Consider the following 11,750-nt stretch of genomic DNA (forward strand, 5'->3'; position numbering starts at 1 on the left):
AAGAGCTACCCTCTCCTTGAAATAAAAAATAAGTACAACTTTTAACAAGAAAAATGGATGCTAGAAGCCGTTTTATTTCCTAATACACTAACCGCTTGAAGCCCTTCTTTAATGTGATAAAGAAGGCCAAGACTTTTGAGTGGACAATTGAGTGCGAGGAAGGGTTCTTAGGCATAAAAATCTATTTGACTTCTCTCCTAATCTTAAAAAGTCCTCAATTGGAAGATTCGTTGTATATGTACTTAGCAGCGTCGAAGCTAGAAATTAGTTTAGTTTTGCTTAAGTTGGCTCCCGATTGAAGTCAATTACCAGTCTACTATGTTAGTACGACAATATTGCTAGCCGAACAAAGCTACATCCTACCAAAAAAATGTAGCATTGGCACTCTGAATGGCCTCAAAGAAGTTGTGCCCATACTTTCAAGCACACTAAATCAATGTCTTAACCAATGTTCCTCTTCGAGCTATATTGCACAAGCCTGAGTTATTCGGACGATTGGTAAAATAGGTCGTGGAGTTAAGTAAATTTGGTCTACAGTATTTGTTGAAATAATGCCAAAGTTAGGTTTTTAATTTAGGAAAGTATTTTAGGAATAAAAAAGGAGAGATCATTTAGGATATTTCCTTATGATTCAGTTTCCTAATTTTAGGAGAGAATTAAGCTAGATTGATTTTTTCTTATTCAGTCATTGGTGTATATATATGTGTATGGTGTGAACCGAATAGAATCAATAAAGGAGTTCAGAAATTCTTCATGGTATCAGAGCCAGTTTTCTGAAACCCTAATCCCTTCCGGCCAAATCTCTCTGGTCATCTCTCATTCCGGTCATCAGTCCCTATTCTCAGAGTCAAGGGAGAAAACGCTTTCCGGTCGGTCTAATCGTCGTCAGAAAACATTCACCGCCGGCAACTTTTCAAGTGAACTTTCCGGCGAACTTCCCCGCGACGATTTTTTCTACACCACAAGGAGCGCCTGGAGGAGATCTCCAATTTGTCCCAAAGCACCGAAACCAGAAACCCATCCACGCGCCGTCCACGCGCGCTTTTTCCGGCCGGCGATTGCATCTCACGCGCCGGCGCGTGAGGGCACGTGAGCCACTTTCCGGCGACACGCTTCCTCCTCCAAGCTCGTCTGACGCCGACCAGCCACCCTTCTTACCTGTTTTTGCCATCCGAGCCCTGCGTGTGCCTCTTTTGGGGTTCTTTTGCTTCCGTGGGCACTTCGATCAGTTTTTCCGGCGTCTTCCGGTCATTTTTTCTCAACTCCAATCCCTGCACGTGCCTTGGGAAGTGTTCTTCTACCTTTCCGGTCCATGACAAAATACGGAATGACATCATCACAAGTATCCAGCGTCACGTCACCAGAATTAGGGGGCAGATCTGAAATTCCAAACCTTGGTGGCAATGATTCCTCTCCTGTTCTCATCACAGGACACAAATTAAATGGCCATAACTATTTACAGTGGTCACAATCTGTGTTGCTGTTCATTTGCGGTAAAGGAAAGGATGAGTACCTCATTGGAGAAGCAGCCATGCCAGAAACTACAGAACCGGGTTTCAGGAAGTGGAAGATTGAAAACAGTATGATCATGTCATGGCTTATCAATTCCATGAACAATGACATAGGAGAAAATTTCTTGCTGTTTGGGACTGCAAAGGACATATGGGATGCAGCCAAAGAAACTTACTCAAGTTCTGAAAATACTTCAGAACTTTTTCAGGTGGAATCAGCCCTACATGACTTCCGCCAAGGAGAGCAGTCAGTTACTCAGTATTACAACACACTCATAAGGTATTGGCAGCAACTTGACTTATTCGAGACTCACTCATGGAAATGTTCGGATGATGCAGCAACATACAGGCAAATTGTGGAACAAAAGAGACTGTTCAAGTTCTTCCTAGGACTAAACAGGGAATTGGATGATGTTAGAGGCCGAATCATGGGCATTAAACCCCTTCCAAGTCTCAGGGAGGCTTTTTCAGAGGTTAGGCGTGAAGAAAGTAGAAAGAAAGTGATGATGGGATCCAAAGAGCAACCTACCCCAACATTGGATGGCTCTGCCCTTGCTGCTCGGTCATTTAATAGTAGTGGTGGAGATCGTCAGAAACGAGATAGGCCTTGGTGTGATTATTATAAGAAACCAGGCCATTATAAGGAGGCTTGCTGGAAGCTTCATGGCAAACCGGCTGATTGGAAACCAAAGCCACGGTCTGACAGAGATGGTAGAGCACATGTGGCTGCCAACTCTGAGAGCACATCTGTTCCCGAGCCGAGTCCATTCAACAAAGAGCAGATGGAGATGCTACAGAAACTATTGAGCCAATTTGGCAGTGGCAGTACTACCGGGATAGCCCTCACTGCTAGTCGAGGAGGAATGAAGTCGTGGATAGTGGACACAGGTGCTTCTGATCACATGACAGGAGATGCTGCCATTCTTCAAAATTACAAGCCAAGTAATGGTCATTCATCCGTCCATATTGCTGATGGTTCAAAGTCAAAAATTGTCGGGACAGGTTCTATAAAACTTACTAAAGACTTATATCTTGACTCTATCCTCCATGTTCCAAACTTGGATTGTAATCTTTTGTCCATTAGCAAATTGGCTCGTGATCTCCAATGTGTTACTAAATTCTATCCAAACTCATGTGTTTTTCAGGACTTGAAATCGGGGAAGATGATTGGCAGTGCTGAACTGTGTTCCGGGCTCTACCTCCTCTCATGTGGCCAATTCTCAAACCAAGTCTCTCAAGCAAGTTGCGTACAGTCTCAGAGTATGTTAGAGTCTTTCAATTCTGTGTCAAATTCTAAGGTCAATAAAGATAGTGAGATTATAATGTTACACTATCGCCTTGGTCATCCTAGCTTTGTTTACCTTGCAAAATTGTTTCCCAAATTATTTATCAATAAAAATCCAGCATCTTATCACTGTGAAATTTGTCAGTTTGCAAAGCATACTCGAACAGTATATCCTCAAATCCCATACAAACCTTCGACTGTTTTCTCTCTAGTTCATAGTGATGTGTGGAGTCCCTCCCGGATAAAAAATATTTCTGGCACTCGATGGTTTGTGACATTCGTTGATGATCATACTCGGGTAACATGGGTTTTCCTTATGAAAGAAAAGTCAGAGGTCGGACACATTTTTCAAACCTTCAATCTTATGGTTCAAAACCAATTCAATTCCAAAATTCAAGTCCTCAAGTCAGATAATGCAAAGGAATACTTTACTAGTAGTCTCAGTACTTATCTTCAAAATCATGGCATTATCCACATAAGTTCTTGCGTTGACACCCCACAACAAAATGGGGTGGCTGAACGCAAGAATAGACATCTCTTAGAGGTTGCCCGATGCCTTATGTTTTCCTCTAATGTTCCAAACTATTTCTGGGGGGAAGCTATTCTCACAGCTACCTATTTGATTAACCGTATGCCATCCAGAGTGCTTACCTTTCAATCCCCACGTCAACTTTTCTTAAAACAATTTCCTCACACCCGTGTCGCCTCTTCTGATTTACCACTCAAAGTATTTGGTTGCACGGCATTCGTTCATGTGTATCCTCAAAATCGTAGCAAATTTGCTCCTCGAGCAAATAAGTGCATTTTCCTAAGGTATTCTCCAACCCAAAAAGGGTACAAATGCTATTCTCCAACCAACAAAAGATTTTACACCACCATGGACGTCTCTTTCTTTGAACATGTCTTCTTCTATCCCAAATTTCATGTTCAGGGGGAGAGGATGAATGAACATCAAGTTTGGGAGTCTCGTCTTGAGGGTGTACCTTCTTTTCACTCAGAGTCACCAAATCCTTCCCAATTCGCGCCCACTGAGTTGTCCACACCCATGCCGTCATCAGTCCAGCCAGCCGAGCACACAAATGTTCCTTCTCCCGTGACCATCCAGTCTCCCATGCCTATTCAACCTACAGCCTCACAACTTGCTAATGAGAACTTACAAGTTTACATCAGGAGGAGGAAAAGACAGGAATTAGAGCACGGATCACAGTCAACATGTGGCCAATATATTGACTCCAATTCAAGTCTTCCTGAAGAGAACATAGGTGAGGATAGGGCTGGAGAGGTGTTAATTCCCAGCATTGATGATTCTACTCTGCCGATTGCATTGAGGAAGGGTGTTAGGAGATGTACAGATCATCCAATTGGAAATTATGTTACGTATGAAGGGCTATCACCATCTTATAGAGCATTTACTACTTCTCTTGATGATACTCAGGTTCCCAACACAATACAAGAGGCATTAAAAATTTCATCCTGGAAGAAGGTAGTACAAGATGAGATTGATGCACTTGAGAAGAATGGGACGTGGACAATCACAAATTTTCCGGTTGGGAAGAGGCCTGTGGGGTGCAAGTGGATTTTCACCATAAAATACAAAGCAGATGGATTAGTCGAGAGATTCAAGGCTCGTTTGGTAGCTAGAGGGTTTACACAATCCTATGGGATAGACTATCAGGAGACTTTTGCTCCTATTGCAAAACTGAACACTATCAGGATTCTTCTCTCATTGGCTGTCAATCAAGATTGGTGCTTGCAACAACTGGACATAAAAAATGCGTTTCTAAATGGTGACCTAGAAGAGGAAGTCTACATGGAAATACCACCTGGTTTCGAAGAAAGTATGGCAAAGAATCAGGTTTGCAAACTCCAAAAATCCTTGTACGGCCTTAAACAATCTCCCCGAGCCTGGTTTGATAGATTCACAAAAGCAGTCCTGAAGCTGGGCTACAAACAAGGTCAGGCTGATCATACTCTATTTGTCAAGAAGTCTCATACCGGGAAAATGGCCATATTGATAGTCTATGTCGATGATATTATTCTATCTGGGAATGATATGGAGGAATTACAGAATTTGAAGAAGTATTTGTCAGAAGAGTTTGAAGTTAAAGACCTTGGAAATTTGAAATATTTCCTTGGTATGGAAGTGGCTAGATCAAGGAAGGGAATTGTAGTCTCTCAAAGAAAATACATACTCGATCTTCTTAAGGAGACCGGTATGCTTGGATGCAAACCAATTGATACTCCTATGGATAGTCAGAAGAAACTTGGTATCGAGAAAGAAAGTACATCGGTAGACAGGGGGAGATATCAGCGGCTTGTCGGGCGCTTGATTTATCTCTCACATACTCGGCTAGATATTGGCTTTGCAGTGAGTGCTGTAAGTCAATTCATGCACAGCCCCACTGAGGAACACATGGAAGCAGTCTATAGGATTCTTAGATATTTAAAAATGACACCAAGGAAAGGTCTATTCTTCAGAAAGACAGAGAACCGTGACACTGAAGTATACTCAGATGCGGATTGGGCAGGAAACATCATTGATAGGCGGTCCACTTCTGGATATTGTTCTTTTGTCTGGGGAAATCTTGTTACCTGAAGGAGTAAGAAGCAATCAGTTGTAGCCAGAAGTAGTGCAGAAGTTGAGTACAGAGCTCTTGCACAGGGAATCTGTGAAGGGATTTGGATAAAAAGGGTTCTTAGTGAACTGGGACAAACGAGTTCATCTCCAATTCTGATGATGTGTGATAATCAGGCAGCTATAAGCATAGCAAAGAACCCCGTGCATCATGACAGGACCAAGCATGTTGAGATTGACAGACACTTCATCACAGAGAAGGTGACTAGTGAGACGGTTAAATTGAACTATGTTCCTACCAAGCACCAAACCGCGGACATCCTCACCAAAGCTTTACCTAGGCCTAACTTCGAAGACTTAACTTGCAAGCTGAGATTATATGATATATATTCTCCAGCTTGAGGGGGAGTGTTGAAATAATGCCAAAGTTAGGTTTTTTAATTTAGGAAAGTATTTTAGGAATAAAAAAGGAGAGATCATTTAGGATATTTCCTTATGATTCAATTTCCTAATTTTAGGAGAGAATTAAGCTAGATTGATTTTTTCTTATTCAGTCATTGGTGTATATATATGTGTATGGTGTGTACCGAATAGAACAATAAAGGAGTTCAGAAATTCTTCAGTATTTACCTAGCTTATCACTCAAAGGGCAAGTCTTGGCAAATTTTATTGTTGAGTGGCTCAATTTTAAAGATTGCTCAGACCAAAAGACAATGGAGTGGTGGATTCTCTATGTTGACGAAGCATCACGCGATGTAGGAACATGAATAGGACTTGTCTTGCAATCCCCCACATGAGAACACTTGGAGTAGGCAGTCTGGTTGGGCTTCCATGATTAGAACAATGAGACCAAGTATGAAGCCCTGCTTGTCGGTATAAGCTTAAACACTGTCAATCCAAGCTAGCCACCTCAACGTGCGGAATGACTCACAGCTAGTGGTAAACCAAGTGCAAAGTAAGTATGAAGCAAGAGATGTAAGAATGGTAAGGTACCTCTAGATAGTGAAAAATCAGCTTCAGAAATTCAGTAAGTTGAAGATGACTGATATTACTAGGGAAAAAAAAAATGTTCGAGTAGATGCATTAGCTAAGGTAGTAGCTTTCTTGGCCATTATGCAAACAATAACCCTGCATGTTTATTATCAATACAACTCGTCAATTCTAGAAAATGAACAAGTGAGTCAAATGTATGATGCCCATGGAAGTTGGATGGAACCGATCATCAAGTATCTAGAAGCAAGGGAACTCCCAAAGGATGAGCTTCAAGCACATCATATCAGGATTAAGTTCGCAAGGTATAACATGATTGGAGATCAATTATAGGGTATTTTTACAATGGGCCTTATTTAAGGTGTTTGGACCCAGAAAAACCAAAATATGTCATCTCAGAATTGCACGAAGGAGTGTGCAGGAATCATGGCTGGTCACTTACTCATTGAGCTTGCACACAAGGGTACTACTGGCCCACCATGCATAAGGATGCCTAGGACTTAGTGTGAATGTGTGAATGTGTGACAATTGTTAACAGTATGCACACATTCCTCGGCTACTGTTAGAGTCTCTCACTCCTTTAGTCAGTCCTTGGCTCTTTGTCCAATGGGGAATAGATATAATGGGGCCTTTTCCAGTAGCCCCCACCCAAAAGAAATTCTTATTGGTGGAAATTGACTATTTTACAAAGTGGGTCGAGACAAAGGCTTTTGCTACAATAAAAGATAAAGATGTAATGAGATTCTTATGAAAGAGCATTATTTGTCGTTTTGAAATACCACAAATAATAATATTTGATAATGGGTCACAATTTGATAACTCAAATTATAGAAAATTTTGTACCAAGTTGGGAATCAAGAATTTGTATTCATTACCACGTTACTGACAAGTTAGCGGGCAAGAAGAAGCAACAAACAAGTCCCTTCTTGTTGCGCTGAAGAAAAGGCTTCAAGGAGCTAGTGGACGTTGGGTGGAAAAGTTACTCGAAGTATTGTGGGCCCATCTAACCATGAGACGACGCCCAACTGGGAAGACTCTTTTCTCCCTAGATTATGACATGGAGGTTGTCATTCCAACCGAAATAGGAATGCTAACATTGCAAGCAACCTTAGGAACCGACAGACAATCAAGAGATCGAAGCTAGTTTGGATTGGGCAGATGAGTTAAGGGAAGCAGTTTTGATTCGAATAGAAGCTTATCATCATCAAGCTATGGCATATTATAATAAGTAGTCAAAACCGCGACAACTGAAAGTTGGGGACTTAGTCTTGAGGAAAATGTTTTGAAATATGGAAGACTCAGGCCTAACAAATTACAAGCCAATTGGGAGAGACCCTATCGTGTAATAAAAGTAGGTCATAGGAGAGCCTACTACCTAGAAAAACTGATTGGGGAGCATTTACCTTGTTCTTGGAATATTTCAAACCTAAAAAGGTATTTCCTATGAATAAAAATCCTTTGATTAAGTAAAGGATGTGAGCACACTAGAAAAATGCTTTAAAGGATAAATGCAATATCATAAAAACCTCGAACAAAGTGGAGACAAAAATAATTATTGGAAGCAAGGAGTTCCAAAGAAATCCCTGAACAAAGTAGGGGCGAAATAAGTAGGGCTCAAAGGCCTATTGTTAGGGAAAAATCCTACTAACACTTAAACAAATACAAAAAAAAAATGATAAAACCCGCCCAGGTCAAAAACCAATGTAACTATTAAGTTTTTTACAAAAAAAAAAAAAAAAATACTATGATTTCAAGTCATTCTTCTAGGTCATCAATATGTGTAATGGGATCCAAGTTGGCTAGCAAAGACTCTAGTTCTTCAGTTCTTCCTAAGGTGATCTCTTAATTATCCTGATTACCTGTTACTATAGCCAGAGAAGGCACATCATCGACGTGACATGAAGAAGAAACCTCATCTGGGCAGGGGACTATTTCTTCTTATAAAGAAATGTTCGAGGGAGTTGACACACCAGCGGGATTGACTTTGTCCCTGTTTGTATCAACTGACGTCACTTTTTTGTTAGATCTACTAGTGCCTAGAAATGAAGTTTCAGGGACAATACATTTGTCTTCAATGACAAAGTCATCGTCAGTATAAAAGTCTTCAGTGATAGCATGCTTTTATTTGCAACGTCTATACGTGCACTAGTACATCTTCTCCACCTACTGGGTATACTCGACAGTTAACTTTGCATGCTGAGTTTTTAGCGCGAACTAGGACTAGTTAACTTGAAGATGGAGTCGTTCTATCACCTCCACATTCCTTTTATGATCCTTCTTCAAGTCCCCGCATTCAGTTTGAAGAGTTTGGATTGAAGCCTGAAGGACTTTATTGGAATTCTCAAGTTCAGCCATGTGTGACTTGGTTGAAGCTAGCTTCATCTCAAGGTTCCCTTGCTTGGCCACAGACTCAACAATGTATTGCCTAGGCTTATTAGCAGCCTCCAACTTCTTATTGGCAAATTGAAGCCAACGTTTCAAATCTCTAACAGCAACAACCCCCTGACACATAAATATGATAGTGTTTAATGCATTGAAAATTTTTAAGGAAAAGCATTGAAAAACTGCTCAGTTTGTGATAGTACCATTTCAGTAATTTGATCTTCATCCAAACCTCGGATGGCAACTACCGTTTGAGCAACCCAGGCAGGAACTCCAATGGGAATGCTAGTAGTAAAGTTTAGATATAGCCAACCAGGAACCTCCACAATGATCTGCTCAGTAGTAGGGAAAAAAACATCCATATTTGATAAAGGAGGATCATAATTGGTAATGAGAGATACTAATTTAGAATTTCCCCTACCTCTTTAGTTGAGATGGGGCCAACCTTGTGAGGTTGCAGATTTTTCCTTAGATAAAGGTTGGGAACAGTTATCTTGTCGTGAGAATTCACTTGTGGATTGGTGTCCGATAAAGCGCTCTATGTAGTCGACGCTTCTTGATACGTACTAGAAGTTGGTTAGGTGGTCTTAGATAGGCCGACTTCTAGTTTTTTTTCTCTCTCTAACCTAACTAAAGATGTGAGGTGTCTCACCTTTTGCATCGTCCATTTCTTCCACAATCAAAGGCATCGACTTGGTTTGTTCAACAAAATCGTTGTTCGACACCAATAGTGGCAGGTCTATTAAGGCGATAAAAGCTTAATCTTGAGCAAAAGGGGTGTGCTTGGGCGAAAAGTCGGGGATTGTGGTAGAAGGACTAAGTCGGGCAAGTTGTTGAGTAGTTGCTAGTGGGACAAGTTGCTCATTCTCACCAACAGTTTCTGTGCTAGTATCAATGGAATCATAAGGTTTGTCTATTGTAAAGTCTTTCAGAACAAAATGCACCCCGAGAATTAAGTCACTAGGAGAAATCCTTGGAAATATTTAAGAGGTAAAAGGGTCCAGATTCGAGAGCACACTTTGAAGATTGTTCTCGGTAAGCAGAAGAGAAAAACTTCTTTACTTGTAGTCAATGTTGAACAACTTAGTGAGTCGCTCCCAAGAAGGTTTTTCCATCCACTCTACTAGGCGTCCTCGACTATTTTCACTTGTCTAGAAGTAAGACTAGTGAAATTTGAAAAAAGAAAAAAGAAAAGAGGAAGTCAATGCCATGTTTTGAATAAATCATTATGAATCACTTACTGAGAAGTTTTAGAGTATGATTCAGAGGGTAAGGATCGCGGGGATCTGGAGTTGAAAATTCTCATTCCCCAAAAACAATCACACATCCGATGGCCCAACCTTTCTTAGAATTCGGTAAGTTCGTGACTAGTTGCAATTGTCATCTACAAGCAAAAACGAGGTGTTTCCCCCATTTGTTCAGCTTAATGGTATAAATGAATAAAATATCAAGCAAAGATAACTTGAGGTTGAACAACTGGTTTAAAATAGAGCAACCCATGAGAATGCGAATTGAGTTCAGATGGACGTATGAGGCCGGAATTTGGGTATAGTGTAGGAATTGCCTCACTAACGAAGACAAAGGTAAACGTAATCCAACATGGAATTGCTCCCTAGTAAATATTGGTTGGAAGAGGTGTTGTGTTGCGTAGTAGTTAGACATTAACATTGTTAGGAATATTGAAATCCCTTCTAAATTCATCAATGACAAAATCATCCACAATACGAACTGAAGTGTGGGTTGTGTTATCTGAAAAATAACCTTTTTGGGGTCTTTTCCTTTTCATAGAACCTTCAGATTGGTTCAACATTCTATAAGGACTTTCGCTGCTAGCAAGAAAAGAAAAGGAGAAGGGAAACCTAGGAAGGGGTTTCTAGGTGCACTTTTGTGTAAAAAATTTGGGAGGTCAGGCAACTAAAAGAACTTATCCAGATAAGCGAGAATGTGAACAAGATAAGTAGAACAAAAACCAAAACTTGCATGTAAGGATGATGAAAGGGATGGGTTTTTCCTCACTTGACACCAATAACATAGGATTAGCAGCTTGATGCAAATGGAAAAGGAAAAAGCAAAAATATTGCGATACGGTAACGGTGCTATTGAGACTCCAAATGGAAGTATATCTTAACTTTTGGAATTTGAAAAAGCATAGTGCACATGTCACCACTAGGGGGAAAGAGAAACCCCCAAAGGCGGCTGATGGGTGCATCAATAAATGTGTCTAATGCAAAAAAATTGAAAAGTCCAAAAAAATTAAGGAAAAATGTGTTCCTGCCAAAAGTAAAAGGAAAATTTTCATTTGACCTCATGCTAAGGTCAACAAAAAATTGGGGGCAATTGTGGGTACCCCCATAAATAAGAGTGATGGGCGTATCCAAAACTATTCTCTGAGTTGGGCTAACTTGGGCCAGGGTTAAAGCTCGACTAGCTTGAATGGCCCAACAAGAAAAGTGGCAAAATAGATCGTGGAAAAGCTATCCATGAGGAGTAGCAAAGACTGTTAGCGCTTGGGGCTGTAACTACTTGAAATGGCAAAGAAAGTGCTCTCATGATCTCCACGCCTCTCAATAGTTGAAGGATATATGAATGCAACTGGCTAGGCTACGAGAGAGTAAGAAATTAATAGCCTAAAAATATTATTTTTTCTAAAGAAAACCACAACTGACTTAACCATCGAAGGAGGTTGTCCCGGGGTAACATCGGGTAAGCCTTGTGTGGCAAGTGAGAGAAAACATGTAGCAAAATGAAGACTACTGATCAAGAAATTCTCAACTCCAACAACAAGGTCTCACATAGATGATATCAATACTCCTTATCCAAATTATACATGAAAATCAGTTTCATTTTTTTTTTCCTCAAAATTAATTTTTTTTTCATAATATGATTTGAGGGTGGAAAATAGAGAATTTTTTTTCCATTTTTATTTTAATTAAAATAAAATTTCACAAAATCCCTTGAAATTTTTTAGTTTTTTATAAATATTTCAAACACCAAAATTAAGAATTTA

The sequence above is a fragment of the Vitis vinifera genome, chromosome 18, assembly GCF_030704535.1.
Source record: "Vitis vinifera cultivar Pinot Noir 40024 chromosome 18, ASM3070453v1".
Classification (NCBI taxonomy): Eukaryota; Viridiplantae; Streptophyta; class Magnoliopsida; order Vitales; family Vitaceae; genus Vitis; species Vitis vinifera.